Raw genomic sequence first — 12199 nt, forward strand, 5'->3', positions numbered from 1 at the left:
AGGGATATCTGTATATTCCTGATATAGAGTCAGGGAGATATGAGTTAAAATTTAGTTTTATACCCTTAATAGATGCTTGATCTTTGGCAAGTCACTTAAACCCTATTTCCCTCAATTCATCTTCTATAAAATTGGAACACACTGAAAAAGAAAATGAGAAACAGATTCTAGTATCTTTTCCCAAGAAATCACATTGACAAAAGTTCTTGGAATCACATAGAGTCAGATAACACAATTATATTGTCTTTGAATTTGATCAGAAGCCTTTCCAAATCAACTTCATAAACTATAGGTTTATGAGCAATTCTCAATGGAAGATTATAGATAGATAGATAGAAAATGCATATGTATGCATTGGTGTATACACAGACACATACATAATTGGGACTGTTGAAAGAAGGCTATTAACTGGATTTCAAATAGCATAGGTCAATCAAAGAGAAATAAAGAAATAAATGTAATAATCTCTACAGTCTAGATAATTTAATTCTCAATGCTCATATATTTTCTAATTATTCATCTAATTATTGAGTACAATAGTATCATATAGTACCTTCCCTGCCATATTCCACACTTTAATAGAATGTAAGTGTCTATTTTTAAAACTTGTTCTAGCACAGAAACTTATTATATAATGAAGCTTTATTGAATTGATTGATTTCTATCCAGTTCCATAAAAGAGCTTCATGGTAATTAAGAAGTGACTGGGGACTAATCTATCTTGGATGACCTTGGATGACATTTTTCACTTGGGTAGGAACACACATATATAATGTTGAAAGATGAAAGAATACTTAAATGTATAATCATATATTTGGAGCTGGAAGTGATTTTGGAGATCATCAAGTCCAATTGGGAAGGGAAGCCCAAAGAAATTAAGTGACTTAGCTAAGGTCATCCAAGATTCAAAAGTTGGTCAATTCTCTCCCCTTTGCATTATGTTGAAAATCCAATTCTCTTGAACTTAGAGTAATAGGTCCTGGGAGAATAAACCTCTGAGGCTAGAATTTAGGAGAAATCATAAAAAGAAAAATAGTTTGAGTGAAAGAATAACACCAGTCTGGCATAGTTTTCCCAAAGCTATAAAGTAGAACTATGTCTCCTTTTTTTAAATTTTTTTATTTAATAGCCTTTTATTTACAGGTTATATGTATGGATAACTTTACAGCATTGACAATTGCCAAACCTCTTGTTCCAATTTTTCCCCTCTTACCCCCAACTCCCTCCCCCAGATGGCAGGATGACGAGTAGATGTTAAATATATTAAAATACAAATTAGATACACAATATGTATTCATGACCAAACCATTATTTTGCTGTACAAATAGAATCAGACTCTGAAATATTGTACAATTAGATTGTGAAGGAAATCAAAAATGCAGGTGGGCAAAAATATTGGGAATGGGAATTTAATGTAATGGTTTTTAGTCATCTCCCAAAGTTCTTTCTCTGGGCATAGCTGGTTCAGTTCATTACTGCTCCATTGGAAATGATTTGGTTGATCTCATTGCTGAGGATGGCCAGGTCTATCAGAACTGGTCATCATCTAGTATTGTTGTTGAAGTATATAATGATCTCTTGGCCCTGCTCATTTCACTCAGCATCAGTTCATGTAAGTCTCTCCAGGCCTTTCTGAAATCATCTTGTTGGTCATTTCTAACAGAACAATAATATTCCATAATATTCATATACCACAATTTATTCAGCCATTCTCCAACTGATGGGCATCCACTCAGTTTCCAGTTTCTAGCCACAACAAAAAGGGCTGCCACAAACATTCGTGATGATGGTATACTTAGAGGTATACAGGTCCCTTTCCCTTCTTTATGATCTCTTTGGGATATAAGCCCAGTAGTAACACTGCTGGATCAAAGTTTGATAACTTTTTCAGCATAGTTCCAAATTGCTCTCCAGAATGGTTGGATGAATTCACAGTTCCACCAACAATGTATACTTGTCCCTGTTTTCCCACATCCCCTCCAACATTCCACATTATCTTTCCCTGTCCTTCTAGCCAATCTGACAGGGTGTAGTGGTATCTCAGAGTTGTCTTAATTTGCATTTCTCTAATTAATAATGACCTGGAGCATCTTTTCATATGGTTAGAAATAGTTTCAATTTCTTCATCTGAGAATTGTCTGTTCATATCCTTTGACCATTTATCAATTGGAGAATGGCTTGATTTTTTATAAATTAGAGTCAATTCTCTATATATTTTGGAAATGAGGCCTTTATCAGAACCTTTGACTGTAAAAATGTTTTCCCAGTTTATTGATTCCCTTCTAATCTTGTCTGCATTAGTTTTGTTTGTACAAAAACTTTTCAGTTTGATATAGTTGAAATTTTCTATTTTGTGATCAGTAATGATCTCTAGTTCTTCTTTGGTCATAAATTCCTTCCCCTTCCACAGGTCTGAGAGGTCCTGTGTTCCTCTAATTTATTTATAATCTCATTCTTTATGCCTAGGTCATGAACCCATTTTGACCTTATCTTGGTGTACGGTGTTAAGTGTGGATCAATGCCTAGTTTCTGCCATATTAGTTTCCAATTTTCCCAGCAATTTTGTCAAACAGTAAGTTCTTATCCCAAAAGCTGTGGTCTTTAGGTTTGTCAAAGACTAGGTTGCTATAGTTGTTGACTGTTTTGTCCCTTGAACCTAACCTATTCCACTGATCAACTAATCTGTTCCTTAGCCAATACCAAATGGTTTTGGTAACTGCTGCTCTAAAATATAATTTTAGATCTGGTACAACTAAGCCACCTTCATTTGATTTTTTTTTTCATTAATTCCCTTGAAATTCTTGACCTTTGTTTTCCATATGAATTTTGTTGTTATTTTTCTAGGTCATTAAAATAGTTTTTGGAGTCTGATTGGTATAGCGCTAAACAAATAGATTAGTTTGGGTAGTATTATCATCTTTATTATATTTGCTCGCCCTATCCAAGAGCATTTAATATTTTTCCAATTGGTTAGATCAGACTTAATTCGTGTGAAAAGTGGTCTGTAATTTTGCTCATAAAGTTTCTGATTTTCCTTGCAGATGATTCTAAATATTTTATACTATCAGTAGTTACTTTAAATGGAATTTCTCTTTGTAACTCTGACTTTTGGATTTTGTTATGATATATAAGAATGCTATGACTTATGTGGGTTTATTTTATAACCAGCAACTTTGCTAAAGTTGTGGATTATTTCTATAACTTTTAGTAGAGTCTCTGGGTTCTCTAGTATACCATCATATCATCAGCAAAGAGTGATAATTTGGTTTCCTTGTTACCTATTCTTATTCCTTTAATCTCTTTCTCAGTTCTTATTGCCAAAGCTAGCATTTATAATACAATATTAAATAGTAACGGTGATAGTGGGCAACCTTGTTTCACTCCAGATCTTATTGGGAATGGTTGCAGTTTGTCTCCAATACATATGATGCTTACTGATGATTTTAAATAGATGCTGCTGATTATTTTAAGGAAAAGCCCATTTATTCCTATACTCTCATGTGTCTTTAATAGGAAAGGATGTTGGATTTTATCAAATGCTTTTTCTGCATCTATTGAGATGATCATATGTTTTTTGTTAATTTGGTTATTAATATGGCTAATTATATTGATAATTTTCCTAATATTGAACCAGCCCTGCATTTCCAGTATAAATCCTACTTGATCATAGTGTATTATCTTGGAGATGATTTTCTGTAGTCTTTTTGCTAATATCTTATTTAAGATTTTAGCATCAATATTCATTAGGTAGATTGGTCTATAATTTTCTTTCTCTGTTTTCAACCTACCTGGTTAGGTATCTGTATCATAAAAGGAATTTGGTAGGACTCCTTCATTCCCTATTTTATCAAATAATTTATATAGCCTTGGGACCAATTGTTCTTTAAATATTTGAAAGAATTCACATGTAATTCCATCTGGTCCTGGGGATTTTTTTCTTAGGGAGTTGATTAATAGCCTGTTCTATTTCTTTTTCTGAGATGGGACTATTCAAGTAATTTACTTCCTCCTCTGTTAGTCTGGGAAGTCTATATTTTTGGAGGTAGTCATCCATTTCACTTAGGTTATCAAATTTATTGGCATAAAGTTGGGCAAAATAACTCCTTATTATTTCTCTAATTTCCTCTTCATTGGTGGAAATTTCTACCTTTTCATTTTTAAGACTACTAATTTTATTTTCCTCCCTCCTTTTTCTAATCAGATTTACCAAAGGCTCATCTATTTTATTGGATTTTTCATAGAACCAACTCTTAGTTTTATCAATTAGTTCATAGTTTTTTTTTACTTTCAATATTATTAATTTCTTTTTATTTTAATTTTAGAATTTCAAATTTAGTATTTGGGGGTTTTAATTTGTTTGTTTTTTTTTTTAGTTTTTTTTAGTTGCAAGCCCAATTCATTAATCTTTTCTTTCTCTGTTTTATTCAAGTAGGCCTCTAAGGATATAAAATTTCCTCTTATTACCACTTTGGCTGCATCCCAGAAATTTTGGTATGATGTCTCATCATTGTCATTATCTTGAGTGAAATTATTAATTGGATCTATAATTTGCTGTTTCAACCAATCATTCTTTAAGATGAGATTGTTTAGTTTCCAATTACTTTTTGCTCTATTTACCCCTAACTTTTTGTTGAATGTAGTTTTTATTGTATCATGATCAGAAAAGAAAGCATTTACTATTTCTGCTTTCTTGCATTTAATTTTGAGGTCTTTATGTCCTAATATATGGTCAGTTTTTGAATAGGTTCCATGAACTGCTGAGAGGAAAGTATATTCCTTTCTATCTCCATTCAGTTTTCTCCAATGATCTAACATACCTAATTTTTCTAATATTCTATTTACCTCTTTAATTTCTTTCTTATTTGTTTTGGGGTTTGATTTGTCTAATTCTGAGAGTGTAAGGTTGAGATCTCCCACTATTACAGTTTTGTTGTCTAATTCTTCTTGCAACTCTCTTAACTTCTCCTTTAGGAAGTTGGATGCCATACCACTTGGTGCATATATGTTTAGTATTGATATTGTTTCATTGTCTATGCTACCCTTTAGCAAGATGTAGTTTCCTTCCTTATCTCTTTTAATTAGATCAATTTTTACTTTTGCTTGATCTGAGATAAGGATGGCTACCCCTTCTTTTCTGACTTCACCTGAAGCATAATAGATTTTGCTTCAGCCTTTTACCTTTACTCTGTATGTATCTCCCTGCTTTAAATGTGTTTCCTGTAAACAACATATTGTAGGGTTCTGACTTTTGATCCAGTCTGCTATCTGCCTCCTCTTTATGGGGGAGTTCATCCCATTCACATTTATGGTTAGAATTACTAATTCTGTATTTCCTGCCATCCTAATATCCCCAGATTATGCTTTATTTTTTCTTGCCCCCCCAACCCTCTTTCCCCTTTTTAAATTTATGTATCCTACTTGTATCACAACGCTCACTTTCTTTAGCATCCCTCCCTCCCCCCTTTGAATCTTTTCCCCTTTCTTCTCTTTTTCTTTTTCCTCTTTTTCTTTTCCTTTTTTCCTCTTCCCCTTTTTAATGAGGTGACAGAGAATTTTCTCTAAAACAGATATGTCAATTATTTTCTCTTTGAGCTAGCTCTGATGAGATTAAGATTCATACAATGTTCCTCCCCCTCTCTAAATTCCCTCAGATATGATGTTTCCTTTGCCTCTTTGTGGGATGTGGCTTCCCTCTTTTTATCCCCCCTTCCCACCTTATTCTGCCATCATCCCTTTTCCAGAACTATGTCTCCTGCCCAGAAAGAAAACTCTCAAAAGCTTTCATGTTTTCTAGTGATGCTGTTAGTACACAACAGCAGAGGAGAAATGCCTTGAAAGATTTTAATTTCACCTTAAATTCAGTTAATGATTTTCACATATTTTCTGGGTCTCCCCTAAGGACCAAAGGAGGAATTGCCACACAAATTGAGCTTTTAATGCTTTAAGATCTTTTGATTTAAGGGTCACCAAAATTAATGTAATGTACTATAAAATACATTAACAAAATAAATGTTTCCTATATTACCTTTCTTATTAGCTTCTAGGAACTATATGTAACAGAACTTCAAAAGTGATTAAAAATAAGACCTGATGCCAACCATAGAAGGCATGAATTGCTGCAAGACTAATTGAACAATTGCAGGAGGATTCAAGAAGTATGCAGCAGGCCCCTATTAGAACACGTGTGGAACTCACTGCTGAAGCAATGTCTTACAAACCCTACTTGAGGGTCTGAGGAAGAAGATATTACTGGTTATACATGCTAAGAGCAAGAGAGGTAAAGAAAGGAGCTTCCCTTCCCCTAAGTCTAATTTACTTAACAATAAGCTGAATATTGGAGTGTGTATGGTTATCTTTTCTAACCAGAAATATGTTTTGTTTCCTGTATTTTCAATTAAAAACAAATAACAATAATATTTTCAATCACATATTTACTTGGGAAATTAGTATTGCCCTACTGAATTATTTCAGCAAAGGATTGTCTCAGATTTTATGGGGTGGGCTTATGAGAAAAAAAAAGGAAGAAAACTCCCACATTGAACGTTTCATGTTATGAGAGTCTCTGGGCAACAAAGCTTGATGTAATATTATGTATAGATGAGCTTTTAAGGAATATCTTAAATTTAACCCACCATCTTTTTTTGAAAAAAAATCACAATAGTACAAAGAATTGTACTTCATTTTCAAACAAATAACATTTTGGTGAGGAAAAGAAAAAAAAAAATGGTTACTCTATTTCTTGACCCATTTAAAGATGGAGAAAATAGGGTGCAGAGAGTGATTTGACCAAAAAAACAAATTGCAGATCAAGGACTCTATAGGCTTTTGAAATCATAACTATTTAGAAAATTAATAATACTAACAATGTCTGACATTTTTTATGGAACTTTAGATTTCTGATGAATTCTTTTACATACTATGTGAATACTGACTCTCACAAACATACTATGATGCAAGTTAATAGTTTCCCAATTTGATGAGGAAGAAATGGATGCATAGTCACTAGAAGTGAATTCTCAGTTTGACAGCTAGTGCAGTTCAGTGGATATGATTGTCTAAAAGTTAATTCCTTTATTTTTTTCATCATATCACACAAAAGTATCTCAGCAGCCTTGGAAGAGGATACTGTTCTTTTCTTATTTTCTTTCCTTCTGTACATCCTTCCTTTCTATTTTCCTTATTCCTGTCCTTACTTCTTTCCTACCTTCCCTCCTTCCTAATTTCCTTTCCTTCTTTTGTCTTTTCCTCTCTCCTTTTCTTTCTTATCTTTTTTTTCTTTTTCCTTCCTTCCTTCTTTCCTTCCTTCCTTCCTTTCTTCCTTCCTTCCTTCCTTCCTCCCTTTCTCCCTCTCTTGTTCCTTTCTTCCTTCTTTCCTTCCTTTCCTCCTTCTTTCTTCCTTCCTTTCTTCTTTCTTTCTTTCTCTTATTCTCTCTCACACTCATACATGCACTTTTCTTCTTTCCTTTCTGTTTCATGGACATAGTTTAAAAATTAATCTAATCTCTATTATTTTAACTGTTTCAACCTATATTCAATATTTCCTTTGAAGGGAAAAGATAAGATCCAGGTGGTATCAATTCAAGTATCCCAGCTACTGTTTTTCTTGAATGATTATATATAATGTCATTAATATAGATATCAAAACGTGGATGAGATTTGAGAAAGTTTGAAATTTTTCACTGAGAAGGTGAGATTTTAAGATTTTAGGTATATTAAAACAGTTTACTAATTGCTGCTATCATGGAATTTGATGATTATTCAGAATACATTAGCTAAAGACTTTATTGTTTTTATAAAATACACTTCACAATTATAGAGTATCATTATTAATATTCACTATTGATAAAGCAATTGATTATGCTTAAAATTTTTATTTTATATGTAAGATATATTAAGATCAGGTATAAGCTAACAAAGCAGAAATGCCCTTGTATCCCTGCCCCTTTTGTCCTGGGCAGTCCTTGCAGACTGTACTCACCCATCCATCAAGATGCTAAGGTATCTACCTCCAACCAGCTTGCCTGTGGAGAGAAAAGTGCTTGCCTGTTTCTAAACACCGCAAATGGAAATGGCTTTGAATGCCTTATGGCTGTTTTATTTCTAGTACCCATTAAGCCAATGCTCAGAAGTAAGCAACTTTAAAAGTGTAATGTAATTTAAAAAGTTGAGCTTCATTTCTAGCAAATACCAAGCATCATAAAATCACAAAATTTTAGAGTTTTAAAGCAATTACCTCAGAGGCTAACTGCTTTAAATTATAACATGAGAGTTTCCCATTTCCTGTTTGCATTAGGGCAGACTTTGAGCAGCTGTTCATTTTGGCTGGTTTAGAACACATAATATTATAATTTTATCCTATTACCAACTTTTAACAATATTATAGTAGAATCATAGGAATTAGTTCCTGAAATCATCTTATAAATCATCTACTCTAACTATAATTTGGAGATAAGAAAACAAAGACATTTATTATTCATTTACATTATTTTAGGTGATACAGTGTTATAAAAATTTTGTTAAGTCATATTGCAGTGGAGTGCCCATACTGTAATGAATTTGAATCTGTCTTAGATACTTACTAGTTACTTAACCTCTCTCATCTTCAGTTTTGGGTGAAAAAATGTAAAATGAGGATAAAAATAGCATTTAGCAAAAATGAGTGTTGTGAGTCAATGAGTAAAATATGTACAATTCTTTTGAAGCCTTAAAGAGTTTATATATATATATATATATATATATATATATATATATATGCTATTAATATGATTAGTAATGTTGGTTGTTGTTGTTGTTATATTCTTGTACTATAATATTATGCTCTAGTATTTCACTATGACCTAGTAGTGATTCAGGTTGCAAGTGATTAAAAAAAAAAAAATAGCTATTCATTCGTATAGGACATTTACCAAAGTCTATATCCCAAAGAGAGGATAAAAAGGGAAAAGGACTCACATATGCAAAAAGGTTTGTAGAGGCAGGAAACTGGAAAGTTGAGAGGATGTCCATCAGTTGGAAAATAGCTAAATGTTATGGTATATGAATGTTATAGAATATTATTGTTCTCTAAGAACAATCAGCAGGATGATTTCAGAGAGGCCTGGGAAGATTTACATGAGCTGATGCTAAGTGAAGTGAGCATTGCACACAGCAACAGCAAGATTATACGATGATCATATTCAATAAAATTTGCTCTAAAATAAATGCTCCTGTAACTTTCCTTATGTTTTTATGTTTTTTTATTATTATTATTATTATTCTTTGTGGTCACCTCATAGAATTACAATCCTTTTCTACTCACTTTGCACAAAGCAAATTTGGATCAAAGGAATCTAGAAAGCTTGTTGGAAATTCTATTCAATTATAGAGTCTTGTGGAGTATATTGAAGATAGCGGGCCTATCCCAGAGTGAAAGCATGAGTTGACCACTCTCACATGCAAAAAGTTTTGAGAGACATGTTTCCTATAGTTTACATGTTAAGGCTCTAAAAGTATGAGCTCCAAAGAGCTATTGTTTTTATTACAAAGTTCTGTCACATGGTATAGACAAAAGTATCCCAATAATGAATCATATAGAGCTATGTTCTAGTCCCAGATCTGTAACTAAGAAGCTATATAGCCTTATACAAGTCTCTTTCTTCACTCCTCTTTACTAATTTTCTCAACCGAACAATAAAATATACAATACACTGTAAGGATTCTTTCAGTTCTAAATTCCTATGCTGTGATTCTGTTTTTGTTTAGCATAGATCACATTTCCTAATATATTCAATGTGAGTTTTCTGCTACCACTCATTCTTTGCCTCTCCCCCTCATATCTTTAGTGACTTTGTCCTACTCATTCTAGTCTATTCTGTTCTGCTTACTGACAAAAAAAGCATATTATATCTTCCTTTATCAATAACATTTAATATTTTCAGTCAATTCATAATTATTCATTAAGCACCTACTTGCTTGAAACTATTCCCTTTGCCAAAGAAAATATGCTAGAAGATACTAGTCCCTTGGCTAGAGGGATTTATTGATAATTGCAGAAATAACATTGATAAAAGGATATTGTTTGAAAACTTATAGAGTACCTTTTGTTCATGAAAATATATTTTTATTTTTAAGATATTTTAATAGTATTTTGAATATTTAATTTTGTTAGTTTTTTTTTTTAATTTTAAAAGTACGTGAACATCTAATTCTCTGAGAAGAATATTATTAACCTCTTCTAGGCAGGTGCTATAGCACTTGGGGGAAATAACATAAGTTAAGCAGGATATGAAGTGGAAATTTTTTATAAGTTTCTTTTTTCCTTTCAGCTCATTTCACTTGAATTCAATTCATAATAGCCCCAAAGTGCCCTTATATTTTAAGAAGTTCTATAGCTGAAATCTTGTCTTCCTCTGGGTATTTCCTTGAAATTCATCCAAACTTTAAACAGAGAAATACAGTATTGAAGAGAACCAACATGCTACACAAATTTCCATCTTCCCTGTTGTGCCTTTGAGACTGCTAAAAGTATTTTCCTCTTAGTATGAAGAGAATAGACTCCTTATAACCATACTCAAGTTGGGAGACAAATTTAGCAAATCAGGTTTTGTTTCTTGCTTGTTTCACTTTTTAAGCTTCAAAGGAATTAGCAAGAATATTCCAAGTTTTAGCCTACCTTTCTGCTCCTTGGATCCATGAAGTTTCTCCTTTCTAATATCTCTGACTCTATTCGTGTAAAGAGAAATATATTTGTGGCATAGTGACCCCACAGTGGTGAGTCACTCAAATGTTTATGCAAGCATAAACTTATTCAGAGTTACTATCTCACATAGGGAGGAGAAGCAAGCACGTGGAATTGGACAATAGAGACTCAGAAAAATATAATTATTAATGATATTTATTACAATTTCCTCTTTTGAAGAATAAGGAGGTCATAATAGACCATCTCTAAATTCATTCTTTTCCAAGTCTTATGTTGTTGTTTATTCTGTTGCACCATCTGAAAATATTTTACTTGACTGAAATTTAGAAATAACTCACTGATTTCAGAGGAAACACTAAATCTGAATATCATTACCCATTTGAAAGATTCATGGTTATCATTAACCATTTGAAAGATTCATGGTTCACCTTTCAATAGAAAGGGGATTAACATTTTTTTTCAAATGTTATCACTTAAAATTTTATTAGATTCAGGTGCTCTCCATTAAACATTCAAGAGAGGTAGTGATCAGACTCCCTACGTGCAAAACTTTAAAATATTCCTCTGCTCAGCTATTATGGGTCATTTGAACATTTTTATGTTTTGAGGGTGAATTTTTTTGCCTCTCTAACCCTCCCACTAGATACATTCAGATAATTGCTATTTTTCTATTTATCCTACTTTTTCCTATATGATGTTTAGAATATTTTTTTTAACTTCAACTCAAGATACTTATGGTGTTCTATAGCCATTTCCTAAGGACTTTGATAGCTTATATACTTTTGGGACACCCTGTATTTCCCAAATATTTTTCATTTATTTTTCTTATATATCTTACCTACTTGCATTCCAAAACACAGCTTGACAATATCTCTAAACCTCCCTAAATCTATATCTGCATAATTCAAGTTATGGGATATCTCACCAGGGTGTAAAGACTTCAAGTATGGATTCAATAACAAAATGTGCAGTACAAAGACCAGTTTAGTGACACCAGAGAAGCAAATACCCAGGTTGTACACAGGAGAAATTTGGATAAAGAGACCACTTAAACAATCTTAGCATATGAGACAATAGGGAAGGAAGCCAAGTTTGGAATTAAATTTGTTTGAGGAAAAAAGATTTCAGGGTATTCAGAGAAAGGATTTTAGCATCAATGGTCTGATGTGATTGAAAATATCATTCCAACAGGAACTAGAAACTACCCAAAATTGTAAATACATCCAACCATTCTGGAGAGCAATTTGGAACTATGCTCAAAAAGTTATCAAACTGTGCATACCCTTTGATCCAGCAGTGTTACTACTGGACTTATACCCCAAAGAGATATTAAAGAAGGGAAAGGGACCTGTATGTGCACGAATGTTTGTGGCAGCCCTCTTTGTAGTGGCCAGAAACTGGAAACTGAGTAGATGTCCATCAATTGGAGAATGGCTGAAAAAATTGTGGTATATGAATATTATGAAATATTACTGTTCGGTAAGAAATGACCAGCAGGATGATTTCAGAAAGGCCTGGAGA

This window comes from Sarcophilus harrisii, chromosome 1 (assembly GCF_902635505.1).
Source record: "Sarcophilus harrisii chromosome 1, mSarHar1.11, whole genome shotgun sequence".
Lineage (NCBI taxonomy): Eukaryota > Metazoa > Chordata > Mammalia > Dasyuromorphia > Dasyuridae > Sarcophilus > Sarcophilus harrisii.